General features: G+C 31.3%; 2 non-coding genes across 2 annotated transcripts; both read right to left on the bottom strand.

Moving 5' to 3' along the window:
- Positions 1-10,751: 10,751 nt before the first annotated feature.
- Positions 10,752-10,861, bottom strand: LOC127151513 (small nucleolar RNA Z152/R70/R12). Its single transcript, XR_007824563.1, has one exon. It is a non-coding gene; the product is annotated as a small nucleolar RNA Z152/R70/R12 (small nucleolar RNA).
- A 106-nt stretch (positions 10,862-10,967) lies between these two features.
- LOC127151509 (small nucleolar RNA R11/Z151) lies at positions 10,968-11,053 on the bottom strand. Its single transcript, XR_007824560.1, has one exon. It is a non-coding gene; the product is annotated as a small nucleolar RNA R11/Z151 (small nucleolar RNA).
- Between the last annotated feature and the right edge of the window lie 4,411 nt (positions 11,054-15,464).

Here is a 15,464-nt window from a genome sequence, read left to right as displayed (position 1 = left end):
CAGGTTTCACTCCACTTGAAGTAACAATTTGGAATATACATTTGATTGTATAGGACGAGCATTTTGAGATGAAACCGGCCGAACCCTACTCCTGGTGCAATCGTCTCGATAATAAAAGGTAGAGAAAAATCAAGACCATGGCTTGCTTCAATTGTTCGAAAGCCTCGATAGCTTCCTCACTCCACTTGAAGGAGTTCGTTTGTGGAAGTTTCGTGAGAGGTGCATCAATGTCTCCATAGCCTTTCCACCAAGTGTCTATAGTAGCCAGTCAAGCCTATAAATCCCCTTAGATCTGATACATCCCTTGGTTGCGGCTAGTTTACCACAGCGTGGACTTTCTTCTTATCTGCTTCCACTCTTTTGCTTGAAATCTAGTGGCCTATTGTATCATGAAATGCCTTATCACTCATTTCTTCTGGTTGGCAAACAACTTCTTGCCCCTTAGAATTGCAAATACCACTCCAGGATGTCTCTTATGCTCCTTAATATCCGTGATGTACACCAAAATATCATAAAAAACACCAATAAAAATTGCTTCAAGAACGGTCGAAATACTTGATTCATTAGGGACTAGAATGTGGTAAGGACATTGGTTAAACCAAACGGCATAACAAGGGACTCATAGTGCCCTTCGTAAGTACAAAACATCGCCTTTTCGATGTCTTTCTCCCTCATTCTCATTTAATGATACCTTGAGCACAAATCTAACTTGGAAAAGACTGTTGCCCTGTGTAATTCATCGAGTAACTCCTCAATAATGTATTGGGAACTTGTCCGCTATTATTACTTGATTTAGCTTGTGGTAATCAACACATATTCATCGAGTAACTCCATCTTTTTGTTTTTCACCAAGAGGGTCGGGCTTGAATATGGGCTGCGACCCGGTTGAATAATTCCAACTTGCAACATCTTCATGACCAACATTTCAATTTCTCCTTCTGAATGTAACCATCTTTATATGGTCATACATTAATAGATTTCTATGGTCATACATTAATAGATTTATGATCCTCCACGGTAAGAATGCAACGATCCACAACTCTCTTTGACTGTAAGTCTTTCATCCTAGAAAATATCTCTTCTTATTGCTCTAGCAAGAATTTCATCATTGGTAAATCTTCCTCATTCCCTTTTTCTTCAACTTCTTCTTCAGACTCCTTTATTTTGTCAATCTCAACATTTTGGAATTCTAGAAATCCTTGATCGTCAACGTCCCACATTTTTGTAATGGTTTTCAGCAAGCATTCAACTTTAGGCAGAGATGGGTCTCCCCTGAGTATGACTGGGTGGTTACCTGCCATGAACGCCAGTCATCGAGGGCCAGTGAACCCCTATAAACCTTGTAGTGCAAAGTCATTACATCTCAAGGATGACATCCATCTTCTCTAGCTCGATGGCAAAAAAGTCGACAATAATTGTCAACTTCGGTAGTTTAACTTCCACCCTCTTGTGTGGTCCATCACCAAATGGTGACCCTAGAACTCGCTTCCCTGGAAATCGCAAGTTTAAGCTCATCTACTAACCTCCTATTGAAGAAGTTGTGAGTTGCACTGCTATCAGTTAATGCAATTACTTGCCCTTCGTTGCCCTTTTAAGTTTTATAGTCTCTTTTGCCATGAATCCCATTATAATTCTCAAAGGTACCTTAGTATCCTTTAAAACTTCCAATGTATTTAGTTCCACAATTTATTGTCCGTTGTCTTCTATAATCACACATTCCTCCCTCTCATCTTCTTCATTCATTATGAACAACGTTAATTCCTTATTTTCCTTCACCCTACAACGATACCCACGTGAATATTTCTCAGTGCACTGAAAACATTGGCCCTTATCGAGATGAACCCTAAAATTCGCATCTGATAACTTCTTTACTGACAATTCTCCTTTCATATAGTTTTCTTGAATTGTACGCTTACATATAGTTTAGGAAATCGGTTTGACTTAAGTACGTGATGGTCTATGATGTCTTACATGATCGTTTAGATTAATTGGAAAATTTATGATCGTTTAGACATTAGTGACCAATATATAAACAATCGCTTAAAGCTATATGCACGATCTTTTACATTTCTTTACATGAATGTTTTTATATCTCTATACAATTGTTTTCTGATATCTATCTAAACGAATACAAACATTTAGTCAAAAGTTGATTAAAATTAAAAAGTAAAAACTTTTTATGTACATAAACCAAAACAAACATTTTATTTACCAATAGAATTTATGTCCAAAATTATACTACATATTGTTGTTTAAACAGTTTCATGTTATCCATAATTAGACAATAACGATTTGCATTTGTTACAAGGCATTCAATAAATTCAGTACAAAAAATTCTGCAATTTAATGAAGCGCCTTTTTGTAATGTGATGTTTGATCTTACTATTGGCCAAGGACCATACATGAAACATTTTCTATGTGTATGTATTCCAATAGTAATTGCCAGTGAGAGGGTGCGTCCTGCAGGTATTGCCATAGCTATATCGACAAGTATTTTTTCAACATATTTTAACATTGAGTTAATCACGTAGATCTTGCATTTTTTCATATCAACTGCAACAGTCAACCAGTGTTCTTTTATGTTGATGCAGCCAATCATGTAGTTGACATCTCTCCATCCTACTTTATCTTGGATTTCACCAGCAGCTGAACTAAAATAGTAATCTAAATCTGGTTCTGACCATAGTGCTATGTCTGCTATTGTGTCTGTCTATTAAACTTCCTTATTCTCTGGTATCAGCACATGATTATCAAAAAGTCATTGCCTAATTATGAAGAATTCTTTGTTGATTCCAGTCTTCAAGAACAAATAAAAAAAATTAGTCGAAATATAATTATGCAGTCTAACATCTATAGAAAAAAAAACAATAACTTACCATAAATGAGAATTTAGTATTGTAAAAGTATATTTACAAAGATGCTTCATATGCAACATTTTTTTTTCTGTACGTGGTATAATAACAAATCTATGGTCTACAAGAAAAATGAAACCATCGTTTAGTGAATAGAAGCGATAGTTTATCAAAATTCAAGCCATCATTTAGCAAAGACTAGTGATCGTTTACATCATTCTTTTCTATACTAAACGTTCGTGTACAACATTTTTTATTCGCTTATCTAATCAAACAACCGTGTATTATATATAAAAGATTGTTTAGTTAGATAATTTGGAGAGAGTATTTACGTCTTCTAGTATTAATGTGTTTTCTTCAAGCTTTTTGAAAAATTCCTTCCTTCTTTTTGTGAATACTAGTGTTCTCTCTTCATTAGTTGTTTTTCTAGATCTCTTTCAAGATAAATATGTCTTCCACAATTTTAGATCTACTACTACAAGGGATCATAACTATCTACATCTTGCAATTTGACATTTGGGATAGGTATTGTAGGTTTTAATATGACCTAAGTAGATATTATGGGTGGATTAACTTGTTGATCAGACATTTTTTTATCTGCTATTGACATAACTTCCTTCTCTTTCTTGATTTTTATTCTTTCTTCATTTTCTATAATGCACAATGTTAAAAAAAAACAATTGATGCAAAGTACTTTAGAGTTCTTAGAATCTCTAGAGATTCTAAGTCAATTGTAGAACTTTGTTTCTCAATTACTGGTTCATTTTCAACCGATGTAATTGATTCATCATTTTTTTTTTAATCTCAACCTATTATTTAGGTATTTCCTATAATGTATGATATTAGACAAGAAGCAAACTCTTAATTTAAAAGACTACACAATTGTTGTGTATACATACCACTTGAGACTCTAAATCAATTGTAGAACTTTGTTTCTTAGTTATTGGTTCATTTTCTTTTTGTATCTCAAACAAAGGAACTGTTTAACCATTTTTTTATTTTATTTTCTACAATGTATAATATTAGATAAGAAACAAACTCTTAATTCAAAAGACTACACCGTTGTGTATGAATACTAATTGAGATTCTATTTTTTTTAGCCAAAGTAGATGACTTTACATTGTCAATTGTTAAACTTTGTTTCTCAATTACTGTTTCATTTTCTTTTTGTATTTCAACCAAAGTAACTGGTTGATCATTTTTTTTGTATTTCCTACAATGCATAATATTAGATAAGAAACAAATTCTTAATTCAAATGACTACACAATTGTTGTGTATATATACTAGTTGACATTCTTCATTTACATCTGAAATTGATGATGACATTTTGTAAATTTTTAAAATTTGTTCCAATGGAGCTATTGTAAGATGTTTGAGAGTACTTGATGGTAGTATCTCACAAAGTGGAAGTGGTTGGCTCATAATTGGAAGAGTAGTAATCATTTCTGACCGGTCTTTTTCTTTCTGACTTTGAGCATTAATATTATCTAATATATTTCTTATAGTTAATAGTAAGTCTGCATCCCTGTTGTCTATGCTACTATCATTGTCTGATTTCTCTTGATGTTTATATGATGTTTTTTTTCCCTAAATAAAATGAGGAAAAAAAAAGAATGAGAAAAAAAAAAATACAATTGTTACTTATTTAGAAGGTAAGCAATTTTGAATAATATAAAATAGTAAATAATGAATGAAATGTTAACCTTTGAGTTTCCATGGTAAGTTCTTGAGTATAATATATGATTGCTCATTGTTGGTCATATCTTCTCTATTATGATGATATCATTATTTTTGTCCATATTATCATGATTAAAATCATCATGAAGATCATATTGGAAGCTGATTCTAATAAATAAATAAATAAAAATGAAAAAAAAAACTCAATTGCTAAACGATAGTGTATACAAAAGCAAAAACAATGATGTATCCTATCTAAACGATTGTGTAACTGTGATAAATGATCATTGAAATGTGATAGGCGATCAGATATTTCAGTTAAATGATCATTTATTTAAACAATCGATAAATGAAATACTTTTTGAAACCAACGTTTACCTGAACCAATCTCTCCATCATGTGCTTCATTTCAAATAGCTCCAATGACTACTTTCAAATCAACCATCGAATCACAATGACTTGAGTAACTTGCGATCAACCTCATCTCTACATGTTGGTGGACTTAATTCTGCTGTGCAATCGTCACCATGAAGAAAAAAAGACAAGCAGTGGTTGACCAGTTTTGAAACAAATTCAATAACCAACAAGAAACGTTTTAGATCCAATGACAATCCAAAACGAAATTATTCGAAATCATACAAAAAACTAAAAACTAACATCAACGAAGTTCGTAAGGATTTATCCACATTAAGTTCTGTAGTCTTTAGGATGGATAACGCAATTAAAAAGTAGTCATTGGAATTGTTTGAAATGAAACACATGTTGGAGAGATTGGTTTAGTTAAACTTTAATTTCAGAAAGTATTTTGTTTATCGGTTGTTTAAATAAATGATTGTTTAACTGAAATATCCTATCGCCTATCACATTTCAACGATCGCTCATCACAATTACACGATTGTTTAGATAGGACACATCATCATTTGCTTTTGTATACATGATTGTTTAGCAATCGAGTTTTTTTAAATTTTATTTATTTATTAGAATCAGAATCAATAGAATGATGATACTCGTCACTTTCAAGATGATCTTCATGATGATTTTAATTATGACAATATGGACTAAAATAATGATCATTAGAATAGAGAAGATATGATCAATAATGACAACCATATATTGAAGAACAACATACTTAAGAACTTACCGGGGAAATTTAAGGGTTAACATTTCATTCATTATTTATTGTTTTATATTATTAAAAATTGTTTACATTCTAAATAAGTAACAATTGTATTTTTTCTTTTTCTCATTCTTTTTAGGGAACAAAAAATACCACTTAAAAATCAAGAGAAATTAAACAGTGAAATTAACACAGACGACAAGGATGCATATTTGCTATTAACTACAAAAAATATATTAAAAAAGAAAAAGATCTGCTAGAAATGATTACTACTCTTCCACTTATGATCCAACAACGTCCACTGTGTGAGATACTGAAGGGATAAAAAACCCTTTACAGTGGAAGAATTACAGAGACCCAATTTTAATTAGAATCTTAAAAAAATACCAATACATTGGCAAAATTACAAAAATCATTTATATGACTAAACATGCTTTGAAGAAAATACAAAGAAGAACTTACTCTCGTTGACGACTCTGAATCTATCAAACACCAATTTGGGAGCCACCACTTGGAAGCCTTTCTATTCTCAATTAAGATGGTTTGTGGAAACCAAAATTGGATTGAGGGAATTTTTGCAGAGAAAAAAAAATTCTAAAGAGAATGCGATGATCAAAACAAAATCACAAAACTCTTTCTGTTTTGTTACGCAAAGAATTCCCTCTTCTTCAGACGGAAGAAGTGGAAAGTTAGAGAATAAATGGAAACGTGAGAAAACCACCACATTCCCTATTAACTTAATAATTATTAAATTAATTAATTTAATAATTAATTAAATCATATTTAATTAATATTTTCATTTAAATCACATTTAAATGAATATCTCTCGCATAACCTATAGTTTTAATTTAATTAATTTAATTAAATCAAATTAAACAAAACTATTAATTAATTCTCCAATTAATTAATTTCTAAATTAAATATCTTATATTTAATTTAATCCAAAATTTGAATCATATTAAAATATAAATTTCTCTCATAACCTATAGATTTAATACGTATCACATACACATTAAATTTTAACCTCTAGTTTTAATATGAATCTATTACATTAAACTAATATTTGAACTCATTCAAATATTTTATTCTCTCGTAATTTAATTTTGAATCATATCTAAAATTAAATTTATATAATAAAGTCTAATTAAAATATAAACTTTATATTATGATGTATCAATATACATTATATTAATTCCCAAAGTAAATTTGAACATTTCAAATTACAACCAATATAAATAAATCTCATTACTCTTTATGAGTTAGGAAGGGAACCTAATGAACCTACAGATCAGAAGCTACAACGATATGAGATTAATTGTTAAACTCATTAACCACATTAATCAATATTCGTTAACTGTGTGTACACTCCACTAAAGACTCACAGCTGAACTCTTCTCATTGTAGATATATTTTTGTGTCCACGGATATAACTAATATCAGTAAGTTAGTCCTTCACAAGTGTTCGTAACACCAGCTGGGTCAAATTACGGTTTTACCCCCAGGTTACTTCTAGTCCTTAAATGCCTGTGCTCCTTTAATGAACAACCTGTTTATGGTCCAACCACTAAATAGAAACCTCTCTCGTGCCATAGAGAGGGTAGGGTCGTTTGTTCAAGTCCCAGAGACACTATTTAAGGGAACACTTATCTACTTACCCTAAAGGTGGGAATGAGTGAATTCCATCTTTTGTGATTATGTTCTCAGCTCCCCGCTCGGTCTTGTCCCCAAAATGATAAACATATTGAGTTGGCAATCTGGTCACTCTCACCCGTACAAATCAAAGGACAATCCCTTGCAAACAGGAGTTCATAATACACTCAAGATTAAGGCTAAGTTACCTAGGTCATCCTAATGAAATAGAAACTCAACTAGTTAATAGAGTTACATCTAGTGATTACTATTTCGTGGTCAGTCTTATACAAACTCATTGCATAGGATACCCTCACTTGCATGTCGCATACATGAACGTATTGGATCAATGTATTTGTATCAAATACAAAGTGAGCCGTATCCATAGTGTCAACAGGATAAAGTACCCAACCTTAACCCTATACTATAGACCCTTTAAGCTAATCTTGAACATTGATCTCCGTATGTCTCTACATACTATTCAAGACTCATCAAACAACTTAGGATGTTAGTTTATTGGATTTAGGTTATTAAGACAAAACTAATAATATAATTAATAACACTTATTGAAATTACAATAGTAAAACACTTTATTAATAACGGTCAATAGATTATATTTACTATCTACGAGTTTTAGGACATAAAACCCAACAGATACTTCTATCAAGTACTCTCAAACATCTTGCAATAGCTTCATTGGAACAAATTTTAAAAACTCACGAAATGCCACCATTAATTTCAAATGTAAATGAAGAATGTCAACTGGTATGCATACACACCAATTATTTAGTCATTTGAATTAAGAGTTTCTTCTTGTCTAATATTATACATTGTAGGAAATATACAAAAATGACCAAACAGTTACTTTGGTTGAGATACAAAAAGAAAATGAACCAGTAACTGAGGAACAAAGTTTAACAATTGACAATGTGCAGCAATCTACTTTGGCTGAAAAAATAGAATCTCAATTGATATGTATATGTAATAATTGTGCAGTCTTTTGAATTAAGAGTTTGTTTCCTATCTAATATTATACATTGTAGGAAATAAAAAAAATGATCAAATAGTTACTTTTTTTGAGATACAAATAGAAAATGAACTAATAACTGAGAAACAAAGTTCTACAATTGATTTAGAATCTCAAGTGGTATGTACACTCAACAATTGTGTAGTTCTTTAAATTAAGAGTTTGCTTCTTGTCTAATATCATATATTATAGAAAAGACCTAAAAAAAAAGGTTGAGATTAAAAAATATGATGAAGCAGTTACTTCGATTGAAAATGAAGCAGTAATTGAGAAACAAAGTTCTACAATTGACTTAGAATCTCTATTCGGATAGGGAGAACAAAAATCAAGAAAAAGAAGAAAGCTATGTAAAATAGCAGATAAAAAAGTATCTGATTAACAAGTTAATCCACCCACGCTACTACAAAATTGGCTTTACTTGACACTTTTTACCTGTCAAGTATTGGTTTACTTGACGCTTTTCAATGTGTCAAGTAATCTAGTGTCAAGAATAAAGGAGGTTTACTTGACAGTTTTTAAGCGTAAAGTACAAGTATACTTGATAGGTAAAAAGCGTTAAGTATATAATTATACTTGACAGTTTTTATACTTGATAGTTTTTTCTTTTGACAATTTTAAGCGTCAAGAATAAACAATTCTCGACACATTTTCCATGTCAAGAATTTTTTTTTCAAATGAAAAATTGTATAATTTGAAGTATCCATATAATTATATTGTACACCAGTTTTGAAGTTCATTTGCACACATATAAGTAGAGCCTTTGAGGTTACACAAAGTTGCTAAACTACGCATATTAACTGAACAATAGAATCAACACAAACTTTCCGTCAAAGAACTAATATTTTAAAAAATTGCATATATCATTAAACTATACATATAGTGGGTCATTACATACTTACTTACAATAGTCCAAAATTTTACTATATGAAGAAATTGTTTTACCTAGCTCTATGCCTAAAGTGAAAAACCTTAAAGTCTGTAAAATGTAAATATGTAGAAAACCTAATGTTTGGTCTATGCTCTGAATTCTTTCATAACATGCCCTTAATAAGTGTTTCCCTGCACAAGAAATCAAGAATTAAGTCATCTTAATGTATGAATTTAGTTTTTCAAGCATATTATCTCTTCATTAAGAAAATACGTATATACGCTCGCTATAATGTGCAACTATGGTCATGAATGCAAAATAATATATAAATAAACCTTTCAACATAAGAAAACAGAAGAAGAATGGTAGAAACCAACACAACGGAGCATGACTTGAGCACATTGTCAAGTCGTATACATGAGAAAACAAAAGGAAAATCCGAAATACCTGGTAACTACCAACATATAGGAAGAGCGCAACTACAGCAACAACAAACACATTACCCAAGAAAAGGTAATATGCTCCTAAGAGGAACAAAGAAATCACCTGTCACATGAATACAATGTATAAATAAAAGGACAGGATAATGATCTTGTGAAGTCAGATGCGGTTTTTTTAAAAAAACTGTTAACTATTTGTACTTTAAAATAATTGATATGCTGTGACAGTATGATTGACGCCGGAAAGACAAAGGAAAAGAACAAAATAATATAACTACAATTGGTAGTAGTTTGCGTATAGGGTGATGGTGCCCCATGTATCTTATGTTCAAAAGTTTGAATGAAAAAAATCTTATGTTGGACCTGGCCGATTTATGTAGTGAAATCTATGAGCAGCAACTCCATGTATGTATTAATGAGAAGAAAAAAAGTAAACAAACAAAACTCTTTAACACTTCAAGAGCTAATAAGTTTATATACAATACAAGTTAAACAAGAGACAAAGCAAATAAGTTAACCAAATCCTAATCAAAACACGTTTAGGAACAAATGATCATTTAAGCACACATAAAATAATGAGCATAAAGCCATAAACATAAAGCCATTATGAATCACATTTAGAACTCTCAAACGGAACTAAAAAAGATAAGCATGCAAAACACACAATAAGGAGGGGGTCAAACATACAAAAAACTTTATAGATATTTGAAATTCAAAGAAACTCATCAATAAGCTAGATCTAATCCAAAACTTTATATCAAACTAGAGTTTCAAGCATAACATCTACTTCAATTGTAAAAATTACCTGTTGATTGTCATTATATTGTTATGAGCTTCATTCTATGTTAGATGTAGCTTCATCCGGTGCTTTAAAAAAAAGTCCTTGAAACAAGACATAGTGAGTTTTTAGGTTACCTATAATCTTTGAAAAGAAATTAATAATGGCTTCAAACTGTGAGTGATGTTCCTTCTTTCAATTTCACCCGGTGCTTTCTACTCAACTCAAAATTCAGTTTCTCCACAAATTTAATTTGTTTGGCTCCTGCTGCTAACTGCTGTAAATCTCCCAAAATTGGTAATGGATTTAATATGTTATACCAAGAATATACTCAACAATAAATGAAGTTGTAACTCAACAAAGAAGCCGAGTGGAATCAGAAGTCGTTTATTATATAGGCTCACGACATAACTTAATTAAAAGTTACGTCCACTGCCTATAACACATCAAAGTCTTCTGTTATCATAGCTTCATCTCTACCTAAATTAAATGTCATAAATAGAAGAAAATGTATTGCATTATTGCCAAATACCAAACTAAACTACATTATAACAAGTCTAATATACTAAGTTAAAAATAGGCTTTAGTGTGTGTAACATTTAGATCATTGATAAAAAATCTCACAGAAATTGGCTAAGATTATTTAAAATATCATCATAAGCCCATAGAATCAAATACATAATCTAAAAATTGGAAAGATGTGAATATAATTTAGTAAACTCCGAAAGCAAGTAAAAAATGAGATAAGTTTCTAAGACATAATTATATTAGTATGAAAGATGTAGTTCAAACTTCATAGCCATTCTCGTCACTTCGATATGTTTTTTCTTTAGACCATCCTAACATTCACAATTTAAGCCTTCAGTTTTGGTATATGCAAGCAAAACCAAAACAATTAATTAAAGAGGGAGAAAAAAGAAGCTTTTTGGCATACCATCCCTCCAATAAACTTGACTGTCGTTTTGGCGTTGGGGCGGTGTACTGCGGTGGCGCCATCACTGGTGATCCTTGATAATATCCTCCTGCAAATAAATCCACACCACCCAAAATTAGTAAATCAAACAAAACGTAACAACAAAATTACCAACTAATCATAACTTAACATACCTTGAGGAGTCTCTGTGATGCGCGGCTGAGGAACATCTGGCAATTTATGTGATGTACGGCCGAGGAACGTACGTCTGGTACATCTGTGATAAGCGGCCAAAGAATGTACGAGGTGGTCATCTCTAATGCGCGGTCGAAGAACGTACTAGATGGTCGTCTGTGTGATGCGTACGAGGTGGTCGTCTGACAAGAAGAACGTTTGCCAAGAAGATTGATCGAACTGGTGGTGGATGTTGCGAGGAGGCGACAACAACTTGAGCAGATCGATTGAAACCAGGCGGACGAACTTGTGGCGTACTAGAAGCGAAAGAGACGATGGAAACGTGTGATATCTTGTGGCGACGGCGAAAACTGATGGCAGACGAACTTGTGATGAACTTGTGGTAGATGTTGCAAGCAGACAGAAAAGGCTTGAAGAGATCGACTGGAAACGCTGCCAATGGATCGAAAATATGGCAAAAATATGGGATTGGAAACGGTGACTTGGTGTTATTGTTTCCGTCGAAGAGAAATATGGGGGGAGTTAAGGTTTTTTAGAAAATTTGGGGGAAAAGGAAATTTGGGAAAGTTAAATTAAAAGAGGGAAAGTTTTAATTGAATGAGTTAAAAATATATATTACTTGACATTTTTTAGATGTCGAGTAATTAAAATTATTCTTGACGCTTTTAACCTGTCAATTATTTAAATCAAAAAAATAAAAACTATGGGTTTTTTCAATATTTTTTATTCTTGATGCTTTCTTATGTTACTTGACAGTTTTTAACTGTCAAGTTATCAATTATACAAGCGTCAAGTATTGCCTGTTTTTTAGTAGTGCCATAACATCTACTCAGGTCATATTAAAACCTACAATACCTATCCCAGATGTCAAATTACGAGATGTAGATAGTTATGATCCCTTGTGGCCAGTGGATCCAAAATTGTGGAAGACATACTTATCTTGGAAAAGATCTAGAAAAACAACTAATGAAGAGAGGACACTAGTATTCACAAAAAGAAAGAAAGAATTTTTTAAAAAACTTGAAGAAAACACATGAATACTAGGAGACGAATGTACTTTTTCCAAATTTTATTTTATATATAAAACTACACGATCGAGTACAATATTCTTTATCTAACCAAACAATCGTTTATATATAATACACGATTGTTTGATTAGATAAATGAATAAAAACGTTGTACGCAATTGCTTAGTATAGAAAAGAATGTTGTAAACAATCACTAGTATTTGTTAACAATGGCTTGAATTTTGATAAACTATCGCTTTTATTCATTAAACGGCCGTTTGATTTTTTTTTTTTACCATGCATTTTGTTATTGTATCCCGTGCAGAAAAAAATGTTGCATATGAAACATCTTTGCAAATATACTTTTACAATACTAGATTCATTATTTTATGGTAAGATATTATTATTTAATTTTATTTTGGTATAGAAGTTAAACTGCATAATTATATTTTGACTATTTTTTTTATTTGTTCTTCAAGACTAGAATCAACAGAGAACACTGCATAATTAGGCAACAACTTTTTGATAATCATGTGCTGATAGTAGACAATAAGGAAGTTTAATGGACAGATACAACAACACACATAACACTATGGTAAGAACCAGATTTATATTACTATTTTAGTTTAGTTGTTGGTGAAATCCAAGATAAAGTAGGGCAATGATACTATGGTCAAAACTTGTTGATGCAGCTCTGGCAATACTTGCACGATGAGTTGCATCCATTCACTAGTAATTGCTATTGGAATACATGCGCATAAAAAACGTTTCACGTATGACCCTTGACCGTGATTGCAAATATCACATTACAAAAAGACGTTTCAATAGGTTGCAGAATTTTTTGTACCAAATTTATTGAATGCCTTGTAACAAATGCAAACCGTGATTGTCTAATTATGGATAACATGAAACTGTTTAGAGAACAGAATGTAAGTTTTAACTTTTTTTATTTTAATCAACTTTTGACTGAATGTTTGTTCATTTAGATAGATATAAAAAAACAATTGTATAAAGATATAAAGACATTCGTGTAGAGAAATGTAAAATATCGTACATATAGATTTAAGCTATTGTTTATATATACCACGTCTAAACGATTGCGAATTTTTCAATTAATCTAAATGATCATGTAAGACATCATAGACCACCACGTACTTAAGTCAAACAAATTTCCTAAACTATATGTAAATGTACAATTATCAAGCATAAACGATCAAGCGATGAAAATCACACGATCAATTAATAAAGTCTAAATGATTTTCTTAATACATGTAAACAATATTAAGCGGTCGTTTATATATACTACACTAATGTATAAACGATCGCAAATTTTTCGATTAATCTAAACAATCATGTAAGACATCATAGACCACTACGCACTTAAGTCAAATCGATTTCCTAAACTATATGTAAACGTACAATTATCAAGCATAAATGATCAGACGATGCAAATCACACGATCATTTAATAAAGTCTAAACAATCTTCTTAATACATGTAACCAATATTACGCGATTGTTTATATATGGCACACTAATATCTAAATAATCACGAATTTTCCGATTAATCTAAACGATCATGTAAGACATCATAGACCACCAAGCACTTAAGTCAAAACGATTTCCTAAACTATATGTAAACATACAATTATCAAGCATAAAGGATCAGACGATACAAATCACACGATCATTTAGTAAAGTCTAAATGATCTTCTTAATACATGCAAACAATATTAAACGATCATTTATATATACAACATTAAAGTCTAAACAATATTAAATCTCCATCAACTTTAATATCAAACGTTTATACATAATAATGAAAGAAAGAGATTACCCATTTTCATTAATTGTTCAAGAAATTTTTTCAACATCCCATACTCAGCAACTAAAACATCCACGTTTAACTTCACAATAAACCGTTGATTTCCATCCGTTGCTTGGTATTCAATCGTACTAATATGATCAACCTAATACATAAGACAAATAAGGACAATTAATAAAATAATAACAAATAGATTTCAATCTCTGTATACATTAGATATATATAGATAGCAATCTATCTGTGGTTATCTGAGACAGGAACAGAAAAATTGCTATCTTTATCTATTAGATAGAAAAAGATAGCAATCTATCTGTGGTTATCTGAGACAGGAACAGAAAAATTGCTATCTTTATCTATCGGATAGAAAAAAATAGCAATCTATCTCTAACTGTCTGAGATAAAAATAAAAATCTTACAAATAATCTTCTCGACTTTTCATGTTCTAAACGCAGAACATTTTCAGCCCAAGACGTCAAACGACTCTTCATTGTAGAAGAAGTTTTACTTCGTTCATAAAACCACTTTTGTAATATATTCCTAATTGAACTAGACATCGTAGCCACAAGTAGTTCTCTAGGATCTTTAAATACTGAATTTACACTTTCTGCACAATTTGATGTCATCATTCTATACCTTTGTCCATGTGAATATGTCTAAGACCATTTCTCTCAAAACCAACACTATTAAGATAATCTCTGATATTTGGACAAACAGATTCTATGCATCTCATGTGATGTACTCAAATTTAGCAATGACGTAGGCATAAGCACAACTAAAGAAATATTTATCAAGTAGTGGATCCTTAAAATGGAGTTTCAAGTTACTTAAAAGATGTTTTGTGCACACACAATACTTAACATTAGGAAAAACTCTTAAAATTCCTTTAGGGATGCTAAGATGCCTATCAGAAACAATGACTAAATTAGCTCGCTTCAAAAAACTACCTTGTATCTTCTAAAAAACTCATGTCCATGATACATCAGTTTTAGAATCTACAATGGCAAAACCAAGAGGGAGATTTGATTGTTACTATCTTGTGATAAGACTGTTAATATGATGCCACCAAACTTACATTTCAAAAATGTCTCATCAACATAAATAATAGATATACAATATTTCCACCCCTCAATTGATGCA

This window comes from Cucumis melo, chromosome 10, assembly GCF_025177605.1.
Source record: "Cucumis melo cultivar AY chromosome 10, USDA_Cmelo_AY_1.0, whole genome shotgun sequence".
NCBI classification, from domain to species: domain Eukaryota; kingdom Viridiplantae; phylum Streptophyta; class Magnoliopsida; order Cucurbitales; family Cucurbitaceae; genus Cucumis; species Cucumis melo.
Note: the sequence above shows the minus strand (reverse complement) of the source record. Positions and strands in the feature narration are given on the sequence as shown.